Source organism: Mastomys coucha, unplaced genomic scaffold, assembly GCF_008632895.1.
Source record: "Mastomys coucha isolate ucsf_1 unplaced genomic scaffold, UCSF_Mcou_1 pScaffold6, whole genome shotgun sequence".
In the NCBI taxonomy this organism is placed as follows: domain Eukaryota; kingdom Metazoa; phylum Chordata; class Mammalia; order Rodentia; family Muridae; genus Mastomys; species Mastomys coucha.
The window spans coordinates 5,086,227-5,098,213 of record NW_022196912.1 but is presented as its reverse complement, the minus strand read 5'-3'; the positions used below and the strand labels follow the sequence as shown (position 1 = coordinate 5,098,213).

The 11,987-nt window shown below is 41.1% G+C and overlaps 1 long non-coding RNA gene across 2 annotated transcripts in view; it reads left to right on the top strand.

The window, feature by feature from the left end:
* Positions 1-11,987, top strand: part of LOC116080259 — a 42,133-nt gene that overhangs the window by 25,973 nt on the left and 4,173 nt on the right. Inside the window, exon 2 of one of the 2 annotated variants that reach the window (XR_004114367.1) lies at positions 7,296-7,424. The exons of the other annotated variant lie outside the window; for it this stretch is intronic. This is a non-coding gene — a long non-coding RNA (uncharacterized LOC116080259). The remainder of the gene's footprint in view (positions 1-7,295; positions 7,425-11,987) is intronic. 2 annotated transcript variants of the gene reach the window in all.

The window sequence follows — 11,987 nt, the reverse complement described above, 5'->3', positions numbered from 1 at the left end:
CTGGGTGTTGTGGGACTGGCTGCAGAGCTTGAGCCCAAGGTCTGCTCTGGATCCCAGCCCAGACAGACTGGAAGGAACCCAAGTCACTGGGCTGGGGGACTTCCTGTGTGCCTAGTCCCGCTAGTCCCAGTTACTCCCAGTGTTGGGACCTCTGATCCTGGGTGTGTCAGAGCACCTGGGAGTGGAGCTTTCTTTGGGTGTTGTGTTGAAAGACCCCTGGGGGAGACCCCCCACTCAAATCTCAGGAGGACGTACACCCAAGGAATCACGAGAGACCACATCTTGATGTAATTACAAGAGGTATATTTAATTTCAGGACGCTCTGATTCGGCACCACACCTATCTCACGCAGGAGATAGTGGAGCCGACCACGAGGCTTGAAAGTTAGGGGTTTTTATAGGAAAAAGGTCTAAGAGAACAAAGGAATCAGTGTGGTCATACATGATTGGCTAGTTCAAATATTAACTATTACGTGCAGAACAGAGTGGAAAATTCCTAAGGTTAGTGTTAATCTGAGTCAACAAAGCATCTGACCTTAAACCATATCTGAGAGGACCAAATGGTCCATTACTTAGTGTCTGCCAGGCATGTCTTTGCAGGCCTGGGCCTTGGACATGTCCTCATTTGCCTAGACATGTTTTCCTCTATGTTTATAGTTTTATGTCTTCTTGACCTGCCAGCTCTTATGATATCTAACAACTTGTTTGCTCTTTCCCAGGCCTATGTGGCCAGTTTGTGATGATTCTTAGGCCCATAACTTTCCTTCCTAGTCAGCACAGGTTTAAAGCTTTAATTTCTCCTTACAGTGTGAGGAGAAATTTTAATCCAGCAACATGGCTGCTCTGGCAAGGGATACCATCCAATGATATGGTCTAGCTGGGATGCAAATGTGCTCTGGATTACAGTATGATTTGACTGAAATATAGACATGCCCTTAGTATACATTCTTAATCCTTAACAATGAATGTAAGGTTAGTTTGTAGAAGGAAGCAGCAATCTTTTAAAATGGTGTATAATTGAGGGGCAGACAAAGTGATGAATTAGAGAAAGATTTCACAGAATGAGTCAGAGATAGAATATGTCCATGTTCTATGTGAATATATGAGAACAGAAGAGAGAGAGAGAGAGAGAGAGAGAGAGAGAGAGAGAGAGAGAGAGAGAGATTATTGAAGAAAAGTGAGAGAGGGGGCTGGAGAGATGGCTCAGCATTTAAGAGCACTGGCTGCTTTTCCAGAGGGCCTGATTTCAACTCCCAGCAACTACATGGTGGCTTACAACCATTGATAATAGGATCTAATGCTCTCTTCTGATATGTTGGTGTACATGCAAATAGAATACTTATGTACATAAAATAAATAAATTTTCAAAAGACAGAGAGAGAGAGAAGCATGAGAGAATAAAATGGTGTGGTTGGTGGTGTTTTACAGACAGGTTAGAGAAAAGCAAGCTAGACACAGATGAAGACAAATGAGCCACAGAATGAGAAGGAGCCAGAAGATTAGAACAAATTCCAAAGTTAGTATGGGACTAGATAGAGCAATTCAGTCAGAAGCTGAGAAAAGCCAGACTGAATCAGTCAGCTTGGAAGATTAGATTGTACAGAGGCTAGAAGCTTCCAGGCCTAGGCCTAAGGATAGGTTAGAACAGAGAAGAAAATGTTTTGGGCTTGGGTATAGCTCCCATTTCATCACTTCACGTGAGGAAATAGTTCACACAGTTCAGCTTCCCAAGCAGGCCAACCAGAAGGTTGGCTTTGCCTGTTGGTGAGGTTTTGAAAATATATTTAGGGAAGAAGTTTCCAAAGTGAGAGCCCACCTATGTAACTTCTCCCAGGTTCTGTTTCTTTGGGATTATTTAGAATTTGAGACAGTACTGTAACCAGGTGGTGGTTTAACACATCTTTATGTCCCTTCCCCGTATGACTGGTGGCTGCGTTGAAGATCATCACCACCCGTAGTTTCACATAATGTGTGCTGTGTTGAGAATAATTACAAAATAGATTTCTCTAGAATTAGACCAGGCTACTTGTATACTGGAAGGGGATCGAACTATAGCACCTTAAAACATCCAACTTTGGCATGAGGATTATTTTGAGCTATGGCCTCCTTTCTTGATATATATGTGAACATAGGTATAAATGCAACCTGCTGAGTCTGTTTAGTGTGTTTGTATGCATATAGTTTTAAGGCTGACTACTTGTTATTGGATAACCATTTAGGGGGTTCATCTCTGGGGAAGACTAATTCTCCCTCTCAGGAGTCCTTAATTAACTGTGACCCTTCCTCTCAGGGTGGGGCTCCTGAGATTACCCATTCAAGTTGGCATGTCACCTGGCAGTGTCATTGTCTTACTTGAGCAGCTGTATAATTGAGATTACACGGTGAGGCTTCCCTGTCACATCCGGAAGACATAATCGTACAGCCGACTTCCATCTGGCTCTTAGGATTTTTTCTTCCTCCTCTTAAGGCCTTAGGTTTGATGTGACATGTGTTTTCACACATACATACACATACACATACACACACACACACACACATACACACACACACACATGCATGCACACATACACATTCACATATGCACATGCACACAAACATATGCTTGTACACATACTTATGCATATGCATGCACACACAACTCCTCCTCCAAACCAAACCAAACCAAAATAAAAAGGTTAAAACATACCTCCAAAAACATAGTACAGAAAGGCTCTTTGTCATCCTCGCCAGGGCTGAGGCGAGTCCACACAAACCAGCACATTAAGTAACCCTTGTCTTTCACTAGTTTCCCTCCCATTTCTCACACTTTACTGCCTCTAGAATTCTAATCCCTTTTTCTTTTTCTTGTCACATGACAACTTACCACCCATCTTTCTTCTGTGGCATATATATATATATATATATATATATATATATATATATATATATGACTCAGGTTCAGGTTCTAACCACTTGGTGTCTTTGTTTCTTTCCTGGGATCTTCCATACTCACAGGAATACAAACTGGTACCAAAGAGATAGCTCAGTGGTTAAGAGGACCTGGGTTTGGTTCCCAGCACCCACAATGGCAGACTACAACCATCTGTAATTCCAGTCCAGGGGATTTGTAACGTCTACACATAAACTAAAGACAATAAAAACAAAAACAAAAAGAAAGATATTACTCTCAAATAAAACTTTTATATTGGGCCAGGCAGTGGTGGCGCACACCTTTGATCCCAGCACTTGGGAGGCAGAGACAGGCGGATTTCTGAGTTCGAGACCAGCCTGGTCTACAGAGTGAGTTCCAGGACAGCCAGGGCTACACAGAGAAACCCTGTCTAGAAAAACCAAACCAAATCAAACCAAAACAACAACAACAAAAACCTTTTATGTCTTTTCTCCTGTTAATTTCTCTTTCCTCCGTTCAGTTTTCAGGCCCCAGTGAAAAAAACCTCTAAGTGTGTGAGAAAAAAATTTTTTTTCTCTCTGCACTTCTTAGAGTTTTGGCTATGGTTTTTTTTTTCTTTTTCGTTTTTTTTTTGAGAATTCATTTCAATGAAATTGGAAGAATCTTATTCTGCTGAGGCAGTAGTACCTGGCAATGTCAATACAATTTCTAAATCAATACTTATACTTGAAAATGAACCACAAATTTCATATATAATGTTCACACATTTTAACAAAGTTGAAATAGTAACAATTATAATAGAAAATATTATTAATATTTATAATATGAATTCTATTACTTTCACTGATTTTTTGCCAGCCCCTACAGCAATATCGATGCATGAAATATTGAATTTTTTTCAATTTTTTGATGATAGTATATTATAATGAAAGACAAAAAGAATAATATATGGTTCAGCTCATTTAGATCTCGTTTGAAGGGAGCCAGACTATTGCCTGGAATGTATAGAAAATAGGAATATTTACATATACATACAGCTTTGCATATGAGCTTCCTTTTTTTTTTTTTCTTTTTTCTTTTTTGGTTTTTCGAGACAGGGTTTCCCTGTGTAGCCCTGGCTGTCCTGAAACTCACTCTGTAGACCAGGCTGGCCTCGAACTCAGAAATCCACCTGCCTCTGCTTCCCAAGTGCTGGGATTAAAGGCGTGCGCCACGACTGCCCGGCTGCATATGAACTTCCTTTTAACCATGCTAAATTTTTGTCTCCTGGGTCCAATTTTCTCTCACTAGAATCTCATTTTTGTTGTACATTCCATGGTTGTATTTTTCTATAAGGAAAATGTTTTAAAATTTCAGACATATTCCACATTTATTAAAGAGCAAACTAGTCAAACTTGTATCTGTGTGTTTTACAAGGTTTGTTATTTTGGTTTGAGAGAGGCTGGCCTGGAGATCTGCTTTAGCCTCTGCTGGGCTGTGAGTACAGGATGCTGCTGCATCTAGCCTTTTACAAGCATTTTCTAATAGCAATACCAAGCGAAAGGCCATATAATAATGAGCTTGTGTACCTGTGGTTGACACAAGATTAAAAGTATTTTTTAAAAAGATTTATTTACTTTATGTATATGAGTTCACCATTGCTCACCTCAGACACACCAGAAGAGGGCATCAGCTCAGATCCTATTACAGACGGTTGTGAGCCACCATGTGGTTGCTGGGAATTGAACTCAGGACCTCTGGAAGAGCAGTCAGTGCTCTTAACCAGTGAGCCATCTCTCCAGCTCCTCAAAAGTATTTTTTAAGGGCAGGAGAGATGGCTCAGTGGTTAAGCATGTGCAGTGCTCCTCCAGAGGTCCTGACTTTGGTTCCTGGTCAGGTGACTCACAATAGTAGTCTGTAACTACAGATGGAGGAAAATCCAATGCTTCTAGCATTCAAGAGCACATACAAACATACACATAATTAAAAGTAAAAAAATGAGAAAAACACCTAAAGTAGCTATTTAAAAAAAAAAAATCCTTTACCACAGACCACAGTTCCTCATGTATTTCAGCATTCTCTGCTAGTTCATTTAACTCTCCTAGTTTTGCTCATTATCTTATCCAAAGTAAAGTTGACATTCAGGTGGCATTTGAAGTGGCATAGCAGATGTCAGTCAGGACTGATTTTGAGGTTATATTTGGTGTGTATTTACATGATCCAGATGTGTTCTGTAGAATCTTTTAATCCCTCCAGGCAGTGTCTGTGCCATTGTCAGCCTTGACACCCCATCTTCTAGGGACATGCTGATAGATACTTAATGGATTTATGTTCATGTGCATTTTGATATGAAGATGCCTGAGTGTAAGAGTGCATTGCACACCAATAATAAATGTAGGTATTAATAATACCTTATGGGCTGGCAAGATGGCTCAGTGGGTAAGAGCACTGACTGCAGTTCCGAAGGTCCTGAGTTTGGATCCTAGCAACCACATGGTGGCTCACAACCACCCATAATGAGATCTGATGCCCTCTTCTGGTGTGTCTGAAGACAGCTGCAGTGAATTACACCAGAGCGAGCAGGGCCGGCAGAGGTCCTGAGTTCAACAGCAGCCACACACATGATGGTTCACAGCCATCTGTACGGCTACATAAAATAAATAAAATAAATCTTTAAAAAAATACCTTATAATTGGCATGTGCTACAGTTTTGAAGGACTTCCATCTTTACAAAATTTCTTTTGATTCCCAGCTGGGTATTCAATTGAGTAATTAGAGACAAAAGCCAGAGGTGTAGGGAGGTGAAGTGATTTCTTTACCATTATGTATATGATTAGCAAGAGAGCAGGAGCCGTAGAGTAGGACCCAGGTTCCTCACGCACTCTTCCTGTGTGCTGTACTGTTCCATGGTGTGTATTATCTTATTCTTAGCTTACCTGAGACAAAGTAACCTGACAGCTGGACAGGTCACAGCTTAACATTTTTCATCTCTTAAGACCCTTTGGATTTTAGTACAGAGAATAAACAAAGGCAATGAATAACAACAAGCCGAGTTCTTCTCTTTGCCTGCTCAGCCCACATGGGACCAGTATATTCATATTGACCAATGTTTCAGAAACTAGAGATTTATCTTCTTTGAGGCAGAGTTTCACTTGAGTAACACAGAATAAATCTTCCAGAAGGTGATTTTTTTTTTTAACCCATTCCTAAGGTAGTAAGAATGACTTTGGAAGAAAAACAGGATCTTGTAAGGGTCAGGTCTTTTGGGAGTGGCTATCCCTTAATTCAATAAATATAGATATCAACATAAAATACAAAACATGGGTGTGAAAATGAATGTCTCTCCCTTTTAACTATGTAGTCTGGTTTCTTGCTGGGTTCCTTGTTCAGTTTGCCAGGGTGCTTGGATGTTAATGTCCTCCATGCATACAGATCCAAGATCACGAATGCTTGTTATTAATCCTTGTTATTTTTCTTTACTTTTTACTCCCTTTCAATTTATAAGTGTCTTAGATGAAATAGACTATTGCAGACTGTTAGCAATAGCTACCTCGGGGGAGGTCTGTATGTGCATTTTTTTTAATAAGAATAATATAATACTTTTGTAATGAAAGCAAATTAAAATAACTTTCTGTTACATACACACATACACTTACAGATATACATACACATACACACACACATACACACACACACACACACACACACACACACACACACATACACACCAGGCACCTGTATCCTGTCTTTTAACACTTTCTCTCTGGTACACACACACACACACACACACACACACACACACACACACACACACCAGGCACCTGCGTCCTGTCTTTTAGCACTGAAAGGGCACTCAGACTGTAATGATAGCAATCAGCATCTCATAAGTTTTATATTGTGATAGGTTTCACAAGCCCTTACATGTCAGCTGCTGGCTTGGTAGTTCTGAGGTATTCCTCACAGCAATTAGCTATGAGCTACCCAGATGGAAACATCCCTCAGAGCTAGCTCTTTGCAATATTGTACTGTAATTGCTTCTTTGCTTCTTTCCTTGGCCCTTTTTCCCCCCATCTGAGTGAGGTCTTTTTGAAGGTAAGACTGGGCTCACTCCTTCCTGACTCTAGTGTCCAATACGGAGCCAATCTATCAATCCCTAGGACAGGAAAACTTGTGAGAACCTCAGAGGCATTCTTTCCTCCCTTCCCCTCCTCTCCCCTCCCCTTCTTCCTTTCTCCTTTCCTCTGCCCTCCCCTCCCCTCCTCTTCTCCCTCCCCCTTCTTCCTTTCTCTTTCTCTCTCTTTCTACTTCTTTGTTGTTTTGGCTTTTTAAGACAGGGTTTTCCTGGTAGCTCTAGTTGTCCTGGAATTTGCTCTATAGACCAGGCTGGCCTCAAACTTACAAAGATCTGCCTGCTTCTGTCTCCCCAGTGCTGGAATCAAAGGTTGTGCCGCCACCACCACCACCACCACTACCACCACCCGACTCTACACATTTTCAACATTATTTCTTCCTATGAAGTTTAACAGTTGGCTTCTGCAAAGATTGTTTATTCTCTGGTAGGATATGGCTTGTTGGCTTTTCCTCTGTGAATGGTAAAACATAATCAAGATATGTTATTTTTAAAAGAGCATTATTATATTTTCCCCACAGGCATCATACAGCTTTAGTTTTCTGTTGTTAATTCTCCTAATTTATCTAATTATTGTGTAAGTCAAGAAATATACTTTCCAGTTTGCTAATAAACTAAGTATAGTTGTGTATTGCTTAATGACAGGAATAAGCTCTGAGAAATGTGTTGCTAGGCAATTTTAACATTATGTCAACATCATTGAATGCATTTACAGAAATTAAAATAGCTATGACATCACTAGGTGATATGATCTTGTGGGACCACCATTGCATGTGTGCTCTGTCATTAACCCAGTCATCATCATGCACTGCATGACTGTGTTTTACTAATGCAAGTATGAACTGAGGAAGTATGAACCTGATGACAAAATTGCCAGTGAAAAGTCTTGTGTTTTCCAAAGGTTCTCTGTGTGTGTGTGTTCATGGTGTATGTGGAGAGAGAGAGAGAGAGAGAGAGAGAGAGAGAGAGAGAGAGAGAGAGAGAGAGAGAGGGCTGGAGTTACAGTACTAAATGGCCTGATATTGGGTTCTAAGAACCGACCCTGGACCTCTGCTGAGGCAGCAGGGGAAGCTGAGCCATCTCTCCAGCCTGTTATTTGGTTTTTAAACTATAGTGTAGTTTTTATAAAGATGTAGTCTGTTTGCTGAAGGATTCTTAGTTCCTAAATATTTAAGGTAAAGGTTTAAACATATCTTTTAAATAAGATCTAATACAGGAATAAAAATAAAAAATAATTGGTAACTCATGAAATGAGAGAAAAGTACTTGCAAATCATACATTGTGGTGGTGTGAATATTCTTGGCCCAGGGAGTAGTACTGTTAGGAGGTGTGACCTTGCTGGAGGAAGCGTGTCACTATGGGGGTGGGTTTTGAGGCCCTCCCTCTTCCTAGCTGCCTGGAAACCAGTCTTCTCTTGTTTGCCTTTGGAAAAAAGAAATAGAAATCTCAACTCCTTCTCCAGCACCATGTCTGCCTGGATGCTTCCATGCTTCCTCTGTGATGATAATGGACTGAACCCCTGGTCCTGTAAGCCAGCCCCAATTAAATGTTTTCCTTTATAAGAGTTGCCTTGGTCATAGTGTCTCTTTACAGCAATGGAAACCCTAAATAAGACACATATCAACAAAGGACTACTATCCAGAGCTGATAAAGAAAATCTACAATACAATGGGAAAAAGCAACCCAATTTTAAAAAGAGCAAAAGCCTACATAGATGTTTCTCTGTAGAGACAAATGGCCAGCAAGCACATGTAAGGATGCTCAATATCACCAATCACCATTGAAACTCAAGTCAAACCACAGTGAGATACAATCTTATGCATAACAATAGCTATTACTAAGACAAAAACAAAGATGGAAAATAACAAGTATTGGCAAGGATATGGAGAAATTAGCAACTTGCTGTTGCTGCTGGTGGTGGTGGTGGTAGTGGTGGTGGTGGTGGTGGTGGTGGTGGTGGTGGTGGTGGTGTGGACAATGGCATGGGAGTTCTTCAGAATGCTCAATGGAGTTACCCAGTAACTGCACCACCAGAGAAGTACCCCAAAGAGTCTCCAACAGCCAGCCAGTAGCCACCTGAACAGTATCTTGTCCACCAGTCATCACAAAAACATTACTCATTGTCACTTAAATGGCAAAAGACCTCAAATGTCCATTGACAGATGTATGAATACACAAATGTGGGCGTCTGTGAAACAATTCTCAGCCTAAAAGAAATGTCACTCACTTCCTGCCCAAGAGTTCTGGAGGGTGAGGCAGAATTGCTTCAGTCCAGGAGTTTGAGGCTATCTTGGACAACATAGCAAGACCCTGGCTCAAAAAGTTAAAAATAAAAAACAAAATTTTAATGTATCCTTCAACATGGGAGGACTGTGAAGGTGTTATGTGAAATAGAGAAAAAGGCAAATATGGGCAGGTGGTGGTACATGCCTTTAGTCCCAGTACTCTGAGTTCAAGGCTAGCCTGGGCTACAGAGTGAGACAGGGCTACACAGAGAGACCCTGTCTCTAAACAAAACAAGACAAGAACAACAATAAAGGTAGGACTGGCAAGATGGCTCAGCAGGTAAGAGCACTGACTGTTCTTCTGAAGGTCCTGAGTTCAAATCCCAGCAATCACATGGTGTCTTATGAGATCTGACACCCTCTTCTGGTGCGTCTGAAGACAACTACAGTGTACTTATATATAATGATAAATAAATCTTTAAAAAAAAGCAATAAAGGCAAATACCATGTGATTCAACATATCGAGAGTACCTAAAGTAGTCCATGGATCTAGATGGTAGCATGGAGATGCAAACTGTGGAGGGAGGAACAGGGTGGGATGTCTAGTGAGAGGAAGAGCTTCAGTCTGGGAAGATGGAGTTCCAGGGTGGCTGTGATACAGGGCGGTGGCATTTACTACCACTGCTCCTAAACATGTGAAACATTGTATTTTGCCACAATAAAAATCATTAATTGTTGCTTAGGATTTTAGAGTTTTCAAAGTACTTATCTCTTGAGTTGTCTTGTCTGTTCTCCACAGTAACTAAGTGGGAGTTAGAGAAGTTATTATTCCTTTATATAGATGAGCAATTGATAGCTCATTTAGTTTAAGTGGATTGCCAAGAGACACAAAGCTACAAAGGGACATGGTCAAAATTAGAATTAAGAGCCAGGATTCTTTTCGCCTCCCTAACAGAGTCTTGCTGTGACGTTCAGGCAGGTCTCTGGCCTCAGTCTCCTGAGGGTTGAGATTATTAGTATGGGCATGTAGTGTTCCTTTCTCTGTACAAACTACCCTTCCCAGAGTGTAAGGCTAGCAGATGCCTACCGTCTGCTTGGACTGCATGCATAAAAGCAGGTTTCCAAAGAAAAATCTTGAAAGGGCTTTCTGGAGAACACAGCCAAAACAGCAGGCATAGAAATCATTAACCAGGATCCCTTTCCTCGCAGTAAAGTTACAGAGGCCAAAGAGAAACAGGAGAATCAAGGAAGCAGCCAGGAAGTGCGGTGGCCACCCAACTCCTCATCGCCGCTCCCACCCTCTTAGACAAATTTTAGGGACACCATCTAGCTTGATTGGCATTTTTTTGCTTTTGTCAAATACTCTTTAGAATTCATTTGTATGCTGATTCTTTTTTTTTTATTTATTTTATTTTATATGTATGAGTACACTGTAGCTGTACAGATGGCTGTGAGCCATCATGTGGCTGCTGGGAATTGAACTCAGGACTGCCCTGCTTGATCTGGCCTCTCCGCTTGCTCAGGAGTAATACATTGTAGCTGTCTTCAGACACACCAGAAGAGGGCGTCGGATCTCATTACGGGTGGTTGTGAGCCACCACGTGGTTGCTGGGATCCAAACTCAGGACCTTCGGAAGAGCCATCAGTGCTCTTACCCCCTGAGCCATCTCGCCAGCCCCCTTGCGAGATTCTTGTAGGCTGATTCTTAACAATGTTTTACATTGTTGAGTTTTTTGGTGGCCACATAATGTAATTTGATCAATGTCTGATAGCTTCTTTAAAAAATAGTTACAATTTAAAAACATACAGCCACGGGAGGAATAACAAAGCAGACTTTTTTTTTTGAATCAGGGAGCAGTGTTTGCATTATCATTTACCTCTCATAAAATCTTCCCAGTAAATTAATTACCGCTAAGAACGAGCCAGGGTTGTAGAGAGAGAACAGTGGAGGACTCTGAGCCAGCTGTTCCTTGAGAACGAACACTGTCTTGTTTTCTATGCATCCGACAGTCCCAGGCGAGTCCACAAGCTTCCTAATCATTGCTGATGGACTGTGCACTGAGGAAGGGAAGTGTCTGTTGTGGAATATTAATGCATTCTAGTATTTGCAGGTTAATTTTATGGCAGGCTGAGAGCTGAAATTTTGTGGTAACAAATTTTATTTGTTACTTTACAAATTTAAAATGTAGTAGTTACACAAAGACAAAAGGGGACTTTAATTTTTTTTCTTAGACTTTAAGAGAACTTTAAAGCAGAGGTAGACAAATCTAAATGATTTGGGGCATAGCCTGGTTTAATTATGGAATTCCTGAACAGCCAGTGCTACATGGTGAGAACCTGTCTAAAACAAACAAAAACAAAACAAAACAACAGACCAACAGATAAAACCAAGCCATATCACCCTGTCTTAAAAAGACTTTAAAGGGCTGGAGAGACGGCTCAGCAGTTAATATTGACTGCTCTTCCTGAGGTCCTGAGTTCAATGCCAGCAACCATATGGTGGCTCACAACCATCTGTAATGGGATCTGATGCCCTCTTCTGGTGTGTCTGAAGAAAGCTGCAGTGTACTCATATAAATGAAATAAATAAATCTTTTTAAAAAAAGACTTTAAAAAATATTTTTGGGTTGAACGGTGGTGGCACACGCCTTTAGTCCCAGCACTTGGGAGGCAGAGGCAGGCAGATTTCTGAGTTCAAGTTCAAGGCCAGCCTGGTCTACAGAGTGAGTACCAGGACAGCCAGGGCTACACAGAGAAACCCTGTC